Source organism: Mus caroli, chromosome 4, assembly GCF_900094665.2.
Source record: "Mus caroli chromosome 4, CAROLI_EIJ_v1.1, whole genome shotgun sequence".
NCBI classification, from domain to species: Eukaryota; Metazoa; Chordata; class Mammalia; order Rodentia; family Muridae; genus Mus; species Mus caroli.
In genome coordinates, this window is record NC_034573.1 from 89,557,788 (window position 1) to 89,571,492 (window position 13,705).

Genomic DNA, 13,705 nt, shown 5'->3' on the forward strand with positions numbered 1-13,705 from the left:
TGCCACAATCACCTATTTTTCTGGCAGGTTAGATCATAGATCAAAGTTTTGGAGGCTGCATGAGTATTTGTTTCTCTCTTGGTATCCATCAGAATATGTTCCCCTAAAAAGACACTAGAAGATGGGGGTAAGGATTCTATGTAGGCACCAGTATAACCTCACCATGTTCAATGAGTTGTGTGGGTGTTGGTTTGACTAATGGGGCCTTGCTCTCTGTTTATATAAAGCACATATTATCTTAGCAAACAACTGAGTTGTTTGGGGATTTCCATAGGACACCTCTGGCCAATAGCTCCATGGGTTGTAACCCACCCAGTGTTGATACTGGGAGCTTCATTTGGTGGCAAGAGATGGCCCACTGGGACTCCATCTCCTTTTTATTTGAAGACATCAATAGGATGTTTCAAGAAGTTTCTAATGCACCAAGTTTCTAGAACACCCCTCAAATGTCCCTCAATTCTACCTGTCTCTTCCCACATTCCTTCCATTAATCCCATCTCCCACTAATTCAACTAAACAAAACTCAAAGAAACTCATAGAAATGTAAGCCTCAAGCACAGGGACAACATGGGTCTGTACCAGGTCCTCTGCATATCTATTATAGCTTACAGTTTAGAATTTTTAATGGAAATCCTGAGTTTGTGAATGAATCTGCCTCTGATTCTAGTGCCTGATCTTAGAACTCTTTTCCTTCTGTTACTTTGCCTTATTTGATTTCTATGTTTTATTTATCTATTATATTTTAGTTTGTTAAAATAATAATAATAAACAGGTGAATAACTTAAAAATAAGATAAAATTACCAAAACAAACAACCACCCCCAAACAAACAAAAATTATAGCTCCTTTTGCAATGGGCAACTCTTACTGAGCATGGGCAACTCTGGCGAGTAGTTGATATAGCAAGTGAAATTTCATTGGAGAAAACGGATTTTCCCTTTCCCAGCAGGTATGAAGGACAGAGAGCCTCTTAGTTAGGAGTGAAATCTTGTGTCAGTACTGGAATTAATTGTCTGGCTTAAACCCATGCAGGTCTTATTGTGCTGCCACAACCTTTGTAAGTTTATTTGTACATCAGTCCTTTGTCTGACAATGTTTCCTTGGAGTCATTCAACATTTCTGGCTCTAATGATCTCTCTGCGTCCTATTCTACATATATCACTAAGCCTTAGGTAAGGATTTTGATGAAAATATACCATTTATAAATGAGTACTCCAAAGACTCTCGTTCTCTTCACATTGTCTTTTTGTGGGGCTCTGTTAATTCTTGTCTACTTCAAGAAAAATTTTCCCTAATGGAAGTTGAGGGATACTGATTTATGAGTATAACATCACATTATTAGAAGCCCTTGCTATGTTTCCTTATCAGACTATAAAATTGATTTCTAACTATAGTAAGTATTTTCCTGGGCCCATGGCCTATACAGTTTATTAGCCATTTTAGCAATATCATTTATGGGTTGCATTTCATGGAGTAGGCCAAAAAAGAAAAAAAAAAAGAAAAGTCGTTGTTAGTAAACCCAATAATATTTGTGGTACTACTAATACCAGTTTCTTGCAGGCATGTTACTGTTGTAGGTACCCAGGATTTGTAGTTACTTCTAACTACAAGTTATTGATATAGGTGATTATCTTTCTCCTCCAGTAGCATGCAAAGTACCTTCCAGAACCATGAATGATGATCAGTAGGAATAAGGTCTTTAGCTGAATGCCAGTGAGACTTCTCCAGGTTTGATGGCATAAATGAGTGCTATCCTCAGCAGCAGAGAACAACCAATAGTCTTGGCAATATCCTGTGATAGGGGATCCATGGGACCCCTTTAACCAACAACTCCATATAATATAACCATTCCTAATACTGGAGGTTCAGGAGCAGGAAAGGCTTTGACAAAGATCCAGAGTTCCTTCATTTTAGTAGGTATCCCATTGAATAGGTAGGTGGCTTTTCAGAAAATAAATTCTGCAATCCATGAGTATGATAGGTCTTACAATCTTTGGGGTCTTCTATAATATCTTAAGGCTTTATTATTTAAGTTTTTTACTTGTTTGGTTAGCTTTCCCAAGATATGTTTTGAGGCTATTGTGAAAGATACTATTCTCCTGAGTTCTTTCTCAATATTAAGACTTCTAAATTTTGTGTTAATTTTGCATCCTGCTATTTTGCAAAATGTGTTTATCAATTCTGGGTGTTTGCTAGTAGAGTCTTTTAGGATCTTTTATGTATAAAATCATTTCACCTGCAAAAAAGGATAATACTGTGTTTTTTTTTTCCTTTCCTATGTGTATCCTTTTGCAGTTTTTTCAGCTCTTATTGGTCAAACAATGTATTGAATAGATATGGAGATAATGGACTGCCCTGTTTTGTTCCTAATTTTTGTGAAAATTCCTTGAGTTTCATTCTGTTTAGAATGATGCTGCCTGTTGGCTTCCTGTACTTTGCCTTAATTATGTTGATGCATGTCCCTTAAATCCCCAGTCTTTCTAGGGAATAGTCAAAAGAAGCATGTCTTCCAGTGTTGGGACTGGGATACCACAAAAATCTTTGGTCTACAATCTGTCCTGACTGCAAGAGGTGCTAAGGCAATGGTGGCTCAAAGGTTGTGGATGTGGCCATCCAGTGACTGATCTAATTTAAGGTTCATACCACAGAGTCATAAATGACAATGCCTGAATGGGTAAGAAATAAAAGGTGGGTGGCCTAGAAACTTACAGTAGAACCAAACACTACTGGGGGAAAAAATTCAATGAAATGTTTCCTAATGATATTCTGCTACACTCTCAGATATAGATCAGTGCTGAGCCCTATCATCTTCAGTGTGGCCTCCTCCAGCAGCGATGGGAGCATATCCAGAGACCCACAACAGAACAATAGATGGAGCTCATGGGAAACACACAGAAGAGGAGGAGGAAGAATTGTAGGAGCCAGAAGGGTCAATGGCACCAAGAAAACATAACCCACAGGAACAACCAAACAAGGTTCACAGAGGCTCACAGAGACTAAAGTAGCAATCACAGAACTTGCACGGGTTTGTACTAGGTCCTATGTTATGGTTATTCAGGTTGGAGGTTTTGTTCCATTCCTCACCATGGGAGTGGGGGGATCTCTCACTCTTTTGTCTGCTCTTGGGACTCTCTCCTATGGGCTTGCTTCATTTAGCCCTAATATGAGAGTTTATGCCTAGTCTTATTGAATCTTGTAACGTTGTGTTTGGTTGCCATCTCTGGAAGACCTATCTTTTTCCTCCAAGAGAAACAGAGAAGCAGGGAATCTGGGGAAGAGGGTAGAAGGAAACTGGGAAGAATGGAAGGAGGCTGTGGTAGAGGTGTATTTTATGAGAGAAGAATAAATCTTAAAAAATTAAGTTGAATTACCATATAATCGGGGTGAAGATGCCCCCACTAAACATCTTATGCCTCCATAGACACTTGAGTTTTTGCTGGCCAATTTCAGTCTCTTTTCCTGCAAAGTAAAAATTTGTTTGTCAACAATTCCAAAGCCTCATGTTACTCATATTCTACCTCTAGGAAACTAAGTTTATTTCCAACACTACAATTTGAGAAACCCAAGAGGATGCTTATGTGGAGGAGAATGATGTTTATTCTTGCAACCAATTAGTAGTTGTATCCAGAGAAGCAAAGTCATGTTTGACACCATGGTAAATCCATCTGTGCCCGTACCAACACAGAGAAAAATGCTCTTAGAAAGGAAGAAGGAAATGACATCATTTCCCTAGGTGTCACCAACATGAAGGATACCTACCAACATCAACAAAGCAAGGTACCAGTGATAGGGAAGTTCAAAGCATATCATTGGTGTGCAAAACCTGTGTATAGCACTGAGATATCGGTAAGGCTTAGCCTAAGACCACCAAGTGCTCACAACAGCTACAATTGGGGTGACAAGCTCCCTGGGTCACTATAAGGAAGAGACAACCTAATCACAAGCATGCACACTGCTCTCTTAGATTAGCAAGAGAAAAATAATCCTAAGACTATGATTTAGAGATTTGGTTTCCTACATCTGCACTGTTTCCTTTTCCTCCAGTACTTTGTAAAAGTCATTAACTGGAATTAACTGCTCTTCTCTCCAAGCCTGTGGAAACCGTGCTGGATGACCTTGGGAAACTGACTTTTCTTCTCTGAGTCTTCCTTTCAATTAGATCTACAGTGAAGTATTTTTTCCTTAACGAAAAAAGATAATGCATATGAACAAATGTGAATGCTGAATTGCTTTACAAGTTCAGTGTAGAATATTAAGATGTGTCTCTGGCTTGCCATTTCTCCAGTATGCCAAAATTTGATTTTAGTGGATTACAAACCTTTTGAGTTTATTATCAAGTCTCCTACTTAATAAAGGATGCAATATAAATTATTTTCCATAGAGCCCAGTAGTTATTCTTACTATGAATTTTTTAAAAAGTGGAATAAATTAGCATTAGACAAAAATGGCTTAGCCACCACTGATAGTGTCAAGCTGTCCTTACATCTTGAAGAAGCCAAGGCTGAATTAGGAGGAAATTCACCATTTGCCCTTAGTAAATGAGAGATCCCAACCTTGAACCTAATAAATAACTTCTGTCTCCACGTTAACATTTCTACCCTACCCTATAATTCCTCCCTGCTGTAGTGCTCAAACTCTTACAGCCAGTATGAGGCTCAAGGGAGATATTGGCTGGACTTCATCTCAATCTTCCTGGAAATATTGCCTAAAAGACCCTGGCAACCTGTTATATAAACAATGTCTAATCTGTGAATCTCCCAGGTCCACAGTAACCATTTTGTTTGAGTCGCTGGCAGAATACTCCAACTACTGGTTTAACCAGAGTTGCGTAATTTTATTTGTTTTACATATGCATACTGAGTTATGGATAAGACATCACTCAACAAAAGAGTTCTCTAATTTTGGTTTTGCTTTGCTTTACTTTGCCTCTTGAAATGAGGTTCATTATATAGCTCCATCCATCCAGGAACTCTGAATGTTCTCACCTAAGCCACTTGTCTGCTGAAATTACAAGTGTATGCCATCATAGCTTGCAGAAGTCCTCAATGCTATTTAAAAAAAAATGAGCTATTGAACCATTAAGCAAAATTGTTCTCGTCAATTTTTCATTATTTCCATTGCTGTGATAAAATTCCTTAAATAAAGGAATAAATATTTATTCCTTAAATAAAGGATAAAAAGAGCAGTAAAATCCCAACGAAAGATTTTAAGTTAATTTCAAAATAGCATTGAGTTACAGCTATGTGATAAGTAATTGTACAACTATGACATGGCATCAAATAGATATTGTGCCAGTAGAGACATGTCTGAGAATGAATTATGTCAATCAGAAAGGGAACCAGGGACTGTCAGGAAGCAAAGAAATGCACTAGCTAAGGAACAGAAAGGTTCTTGATTTATATAGATACATAAACATAAAATCATTGTCTGCCTAGAATCCTTTCTCCAACCTTACCCCTTCAACCAATGGTAGGAATTACGAAGAGTCAAGTCCTTTCTTACATTGTCATTCATTTGTCACCAAATAGCACATACTTCCCAAATACCTCCTGCATCACATACTATATGCCAGGCACTAATGATTCAGAGATGAATTGATTTTGATGCCAGTTCTCAGGGTGCTCATGATCTGTCCAGGAGATTTAAAGCATGTGCAATACCATGCACGAGGAGAATGATTGAGGCACAAAGGAGCGAAGGATGAGGCATCTTTGGTGGTCTCCCTTTATTCACAAGATGCCCGACTCCGTTTTTCCTGACTTCCTCACCTCTCTGTGCCTCACCTCTGCCTTCTGCATGCAAGCTCTTGTGCTGAATCAACAAGATCAGGTGCAGACATCCGAAGTGAGGGAATAATGAGGGCAACAGAAGGTCAGTGCAAATAGAAGGCAGTTATGTTGCTTCATGATTTAAAGTACTAAATGGTACATTTATTTCCATTAACTGCAATGAGATGGTGTCCATGTGCCCGGTAACAATGAGATTTCACTGCGTCGCTTTTGCTTTGGCACACCTGGGACAGAACCAACTGTATCTTGAGTATTGAATGTTCTTAAAACATGGAGAAATAAAGATCACTGTGCATTTTATCTTCCTTGTTCCCCTCTACCTGATCATTTTTAGTTTCAGACCAAATCCTCACATTCCAATCTTTTAGTTAAGCAATGTTTGCTGAGCCATGGTACATGCAATCCATTGTGAGTTTACAGACATGTAAGTAATAACACATTTGTTCCCTGGTTTCAAAGTCCTAACAATCTCCTAGGGAAACAACAACCATTGCTAAATCCATATGATTAGTACTACATCAAAGCAAGATTACTGTGAATGAGACATGCTAGAAATGGACTCCCTATCAGATACCATCCCCAAGAGGCTTCCTACAAGAGAAACTTCTAAGTCAAAAGTGGAAAGTCATGGCCTGTCAAACAGATACATTGAAAGATATAACCACAGATGAGTGATTGTTTTCCTAAATACACTGCCCGGAGAAAATACCCAAAGTCAATATATTAATGATAACTAGGAACCTAGCATTCCCTGTGCAATTTGGACTTAAAGAGATTATGTTCCTAATTCTGGTCTGTTTTCTCTTTATTGTCAGACATGATGATGATGATGATGATGATGATGATGGTGATGATGATGAAATTAAGATTATATGTTATATATGGTCTCTGTCACTACAAGATTCTCACCAATGGGGTTAGAAAAGAAAACTTCACTTTGCGATTATAATCTCAGTTACTATGGCATGTGTCAGGAGGGCCGCAAGACAAACAATTCTTCTCTTTGTGGGATTAGGATCCAAAAAAACAGTAGAATAGAGGCCCTGTCATTGATCAGCAACCCAGCACCAGGTATAAGCTTCAATCTTAGATTCCCAGCTCTGCCTGGTACTGTGAGACAATTATAATGGAACAGATCCCCAGTTCCTGGATTCTGATCCCTTTATGGCTACTAATCCCATGTACAGATAGACTCTCTTCAAAGTTAAAACATGTCTTGCTAAATTCGTTTCTAAGAACCCTAAGATAATTACTTCTTACAAATTCTTTTCTCAGAATTGAGGACAGAATTTGGCTGAGAGATGTGTCCTGGATGAGATCATGGGGCTTCTGTGTCTTGGAAAAACTTTGGACACTACAACATCATGCTACCCAAGATAAAACCAGTTGTAATCACAGCTGTTAGGGAGACTGTGTCCAAGTTTGTTTAAGCGAGAAACTGCCTGCTCTACCAAGATGAACAACTGAGAGTCTAGAGGAACGTCAAAGGATACAATCTTACCATATACAACTCCTAGCTGTCACATAAAAATGTATACCAAACAAGGATGGTTCTATGAACCATATACCAGGGAAAAGATTCTAGCCCATTACATGACTGTGAGTTGGGTAGATGTTAGAAAGCCTTGATGTCAGTTAGGCCATGGGCCAGGGAAGGAAGCAGGGACAGTTTCACAACTTTCAGCAATGACCTTGGAGAAGTCATTGCCCCCTCCTTGAAGTGAAGAAGTAGGAGGGCCACTTCATTGTTAAAGGTCTTCATGTTCTATAAATCATCAATTCCAAAACACCTCACATTTCTGTAGCTCTTCACAGCTCATAAAGTACATTACCTCATTTCATGCTGCAGCACTAAAGGCAAAACTTGGCAGAGTTCAGAACTGACCTTACTCTTCCTAGTGACTTTTCAATGGGAATGCAGAACCCAGGGCATCTCTGCAGTTTTGTTTCTCACCACTCTCACAAGTAGCCCATCTTCCCTCACTAACAGATAGAGGTATGAGGAAGAGATTTGTGAGACAAAGTAATTCCATTTTAAGTGTTCTCAGTATGCATTTCAAAAAATAGGCCACTGCTGCTGCCCACCCTTAACCCCATAATATCTAAAGAGTAGGCAACCAGAAAGAGGTCGATAATACATATAACAGAATCTGAATGTAGAGTACAAAGAGGTTGCTGATGCGGATAACCTGAAATAATAGAGCCAGAGAGTACTAACCCTTCCTTGACCAGGAATTTACAGTTTTACAGTTCATTCCAAAGGGCCTTGGGGACACTGAAAAAAAATACTGTTTGTATAGATTTTTACCTTACATGATTGAGTGACCCAGGCAAGTTAATGAACACCTCTGAGCTTCTACGCCCCTATCTGTATCCCTGAGTTGGATTAGATGATCAATAAAATACCTTCAGTTTATTAGTTCTTCATTCATTAAGTTCCTACTGGTTGAGCTTCTAGCCTGTATCTGACAGTGGTAAAAACCAGAGAAATATAACCAAATCTTTCATTTAAAGTTAAATGTGTGCATACTCCTAGAATCCCAAGACTATGGTGCTGAAAAAGGAGGCTAGTGAATTCCTGAATAGTTTGGCTATATACTGAGACTCTTTACCAAATGAAAATTGAAATACATGTGAACATGTCCTCATATCTTTAAGTGGACAGACAGACAGACACATCATCAGCATATGTGGTAAAGAATAATGTTGCTCAATGATCATCCACATAGGCTGAGCACAAAGCAGGTGACTCTTCTTTTAGAAGTATCAAAGATTTTACAGCATGACAGCATGATGCTTATACCAGCCCTGAAAAAAAAAATAGAGACAATATGGCATTTCATCAGCAGGAAGAGAGCAAATAGAGACAGGCTTAAGGGTTCAGACTTAATTTGAATTTCTTAGAACATAGAGATGAGAAGGATGCAAAGCAGCTAGAGATGCAGACAGGAGCCAGACCATGGAAAACCAAATTAGCTTGGCCAACACAATGAAGACTTGTGATCAGGAACTAATATGACCAATCTGAATTCAGTAAATGTCATTCTGGTTGCCGTAGAGACTGGAGACAGGAAGGAACAAGGGTTGAGCCAGGATGAAAATGAAAATATCTACATTATTCTGGAGGTTGAATCAGCATTTAAGGGATGCCAGTAGACTTATAGAGGAAGGTATAAAATAATAGCTTTCTTGGAATGCTATCTTTTATTTATATAGTTTTTCCTATGTAACAAGTAATTTTCTAAGCACTTAGAAATACTTATCATACCAAATCTGTGAGCCCAGGATTAGCATGACCCTATATAACAAATAAGGAAAATGATACCTTGAATGGTTGAATTATTTGGCCAAGCCCTAATTGCACATAAACAAGTTATTTTTTCCCCATCAAAGCCACTAAAGCTGCACTAACAAGTATGACTTCAAGAGTACTAGCTTAAGTCATGCCATTTATTTCTGTACTAGAAATAGAACAGACTATATGAAAGAATAAAGGTTGGAGGGGGGGGACTTGCTAATCAAGCTTCCTATGGTATTGTAGTAGACAATCCCATGAGGAACTGGGCAAGTTTATGTGAAGTAGAAGACAAAGTCATAGCTGGAGACAGCTGGAGACTTGAAGGTTGGCTGTCTATGTAAATGGCAATGGTCATCAAAATAGTGGCCAGGATAGCTCAGCATTGTCACTGACTGGCACAGCTCACAGGGAATGACAGGATGGTGTTCTCATGGCACATCTCGCTTTCATTGAAGGCTAAGAACTGTTCCTCATTTCCTATGCAACATTCATGATTCCATGGTTGTGAACTAGCTCTCATCCATGTTCTGAAATACACAGAAAGGCTCAAATGGGTAACTGACAGGAAATGAGACACGGATAAAAATAAGGAATTGAGGAAGTTGAACCCCTCTTGTAACCATTAAAAAGCCTGCTTAATACACCCATCTCTAATATTTTAGAACCTAATTGGTACAAGACATTGGACCTACAATTTGGTCATACTCATTATGTATTTACATTCCTTTTATTAAAATTTAGTAGAAATGAATAATTGAAAGATCAGAGCTTAAAATGATTTTGCAGCTAAAAGTTAAAGCTTGAAAACTGATCTACAAATAATTACTATATCCACTTAAAATTTAAAGACTGTTTTATTTTATTTTTAGAGCTCAAAGAATCCCAACAGACTTCATAAGAAGCAAAAAGAATACTCGCTGTCTGTGGGCACTCCACCTCATTCAGATGCAGCCCTCTCTACCATTACTTGTAGCAGTTAAATACAGTAAACCATTACTTTGTGCTAGGCATTGGACTGTGTGCCTTCTATCCATTGGAAATTCACAATGCCAGTCAAAAAAAGGTTACTTTCTTCATTTTAAGGATGATGAAAGCATATTTGAGAGATTACTCATTTCCTCGGGCTCATTCAGTGAAGACATGGTAAGCTGAAACTGCTCAATACAACTCATTCCAGAGTTTTAGAGTGAGCAGTTTCTCAGGCTCCAGGTTCCAGCTATGTCGTTAGTGTCTGAATTCTTTAGTGCTCTCTAGAATGCCTGAGAAGTAACTTTGTAACAGCATCCTCTCTTCTTTCTTCCAGACAAATCAAACCCTCACACAACCTCCACCACCAAACAGCCAGAGGTGACACTGAGTTCTTTTTATCTCTTCCTTATTTGGCTGCACCATTTACATTGTTACATGAAACTATAAGATTCCCATTGAAGTCTATATTTCCCTAAATGCTACGTGCTCTCTTCAGCTTAAACTTATGACGCATTGCAATGCAAGCTTCCCTTCAATCATTAAATATTATCAAATAAACTCAGAAGTGCTCTGAGAAATGATGAGACCCATAATAAATAGTGCCTCTGTTGTTCCCTCAGGTACTGAATGAGTAAGATAACAAACAGATGAGTGGAAGCAGAGTCAAGAATCAATTTTTTAAAATCGCTACTTGAGTTTTTAATAGCTAGTCTGAATGTTCTAAATAACATCAGTAAATCACCTGAATTAGCCACCCCAAACTCTGACATCTCAGAACTTAGAGCCACTTTTGGAATTATTTTCCAATACCACTTGTCCTTTCTTATATTGCCTATAGGTTTAAATCTTACCTGAGATTTTTATCATAAACAGACAAATACTACACCTCATGATCACTTGATAGATCATTTTATCTCTTCTTTCACTCAATAGTTTCTCCAGTTCATATACCCCTCTACTTACCATTAGTAGGCTTCTCTTTAAGTCTTACCCGTACCTAGCCCAAGTTCCTGGACCCTAACTTCAACATTGACTTGTATCTACAATTACCAATTCCTTCAGCCTCACTAGCCTGATATGCTACTTACCTATCCTATGTTAGTCTAATTGTCTGTTTAATGCTTTACCTTCAACATAATAAGGTAAGAATTTATTCCTTATTCATTGATATGTAATTAAAACAGAGTCACCATTCTTATCTGTGGGTAAAATGTGGTAACCTGGTGCATGCGAACAAGTACAGTAATAAATCAGAGACTGAACCACTTCCTGCTCCTCAAATGTTTAGCATTTGTGTTTAATACATACAAATTCCTCTCTTCTAGTTCTTAATTTAGTTCATTGAAATTTGCATTTCACAATTTCATATATAGTGTATTCAAATAATTCCCACTTCCTACTCTCTCACCTGTGTCCATTTTACCATTTGCTTCTGAATCTTTTTCATCAGTTCGTGTCTTTCTGTTTCATATTGTGAGTTCTGACATAAACCAAAGCCATATGAGTGATCGTGGATTTGGAAACTTCTACTGGAGTTTGGTGGGATCTCTATCCGGAACACAACAAAAGTGAGAGCAAAAAGAACACTCGCTGTCTGTGGGCACTCCACCTCATTCAGATGCAGCCCTCTCTACCATTGCTTGTAGCAGTTAAATACAGTAAACCAATACTTTGTGCTAGGCATTGGACTGTGTACCTTCTATCCATTGGAAATTCACAATGCCAGTCAAAAAAAAGGTTACTTTCTTCATTTTAAGGATAATGAAAGCATATTTGAGAGATTACTCATTTCCTCAGGCTCATTCAGTGAAGACATGGTACCACTTTCCTTCAATGAACTAAATTAAGAACTAGAAGAGAGGAATTTGTATGTATTAAACACAAATGCTAAACATTTAAGGAGCAGGAAGTGGTACCCCCTCTCCTATAATAAGTTGGTTGCCAAAAGTCCAGCAGTAAGTGGTAGAATCCAGTAAGACCCTTCCTTCCATAGTTGACTACTTCCTTATCCAGTCTTATGTAAGCCCTATGCCAATAATCACATCTAGTGTGAGTTCATCTTTAAATGACTGTGTAATACATAGAAGGGGACATTTTGTAGCCCTTCTCCCAATCCTTCATCTCTTACATTCTTTCCATCCTCCCTTGCACATTATTCCCTGTGTCTTAAAATTTATGGTATGAATTTCTCAATTATTACTGAGCATTCAATCTTCATTTCTTTTTTTGTGTCTTGAACAGCTATGGGTCTTTGCATTCACTGCAAAAAGTCTTTTTTGATTAAAGGTGATAGTAACATTTTTCTGTGGTATAAACATAGATGCTTAGAAGGTAGTTTAATGTCATGTCAACTTAACTAAACAGCAGTAATAAGTATGGAACTTAGTCTGAAGATTTCTCAAAAGGAGAAATAGAATTAACAAATGATACTATCCTTAGGTATGTAGACAAAGACTTCTATATCCCACTACAAAGATATTGTACAACCATACTTGTGACTGCTCCATTCACAACAGCAATGAAATGGAATCAGTCTAAATATCTAACAACTGATGTATAAAGGTCTTTTACATATACACAATGGAGTTTTATTTGTACTAAATAATAATGAAGTTTAAAACACACAGGAAAATGAATTAAACTAGGAAAAAATTATGCTGAATAAGTTAACAAAGTCCTAGAAAAACAAATACCACATGATCTTTCTCATGTGTGGATTCTAGCTTCAAATCTCTATTTTTGTGTGTTTAACCTAGTATGCCTACAGAGACCAGGAAGCTAGAATGAGGCAATGAGGGGTAAACATTAAGAGGTATGTCAGTAGAACATGAGTGAAATGAAAATGGAAAAGTGGTATACAAAAGGCAAAAAATTGTAAGCGGGGAGGACAGTGAAAAGTGGGAGAGATGAGAAAGTGGTAGACATAGTTAACAAAAATAAAATGTATGTGGATATCTGTATGAAAAAATAAATTAAAAATAAATGTAAAAAGAGATGCCCTGAATGACTGAGTATTGATGCTCCTGTGAGCTATGAATTTCTGAAAAAAATCCCAGTTCCAGGTATGAAATAACTTGATATTTTTATATTAGTTATTGGTTGGGGAGGTTCTGGGCTGTTGTTCACAAGAGCTAGGTGTTAAAACCTTATTGGTAAAGACACCACCCACTTTGGTTGCAATACATAAAGAAATCAAGGGTTTACAGTGTTGAAAGTTGCAAAGCCAACTTGTGAAGAAGAAAAGATGCCAACCAGCAGTTTTACCCAGCTGTAAATCCTATGAACTACAATACCGACATACCCATCAAGATGTCCATGCTTGTACAACAGTGATATAATTTTTAGGGAGATAACCAGTTGCTCTCTGGTTGTATTTGAATCCCATTCCACAGGCGAGAATCCATGCCTGGTACTTTAAACTTGATGAAAAATAATATGACCAGAAAAGTCATAGCTTTAAGAATTGTTTTAGTTATTTAAAAATGTACTCTATTTTAAACTATAATCACCTTTCTGTACTATAGAGCACTAGAACTCCTATAAAAATAATGTGCATACCCCGGAGCTCTTGACTCTAACTGCATATGTATCAAAAGATGGCCTAGTCGGCCATCACTGGAAAGAGAGGCCCATTGGACATGCAAACTTTA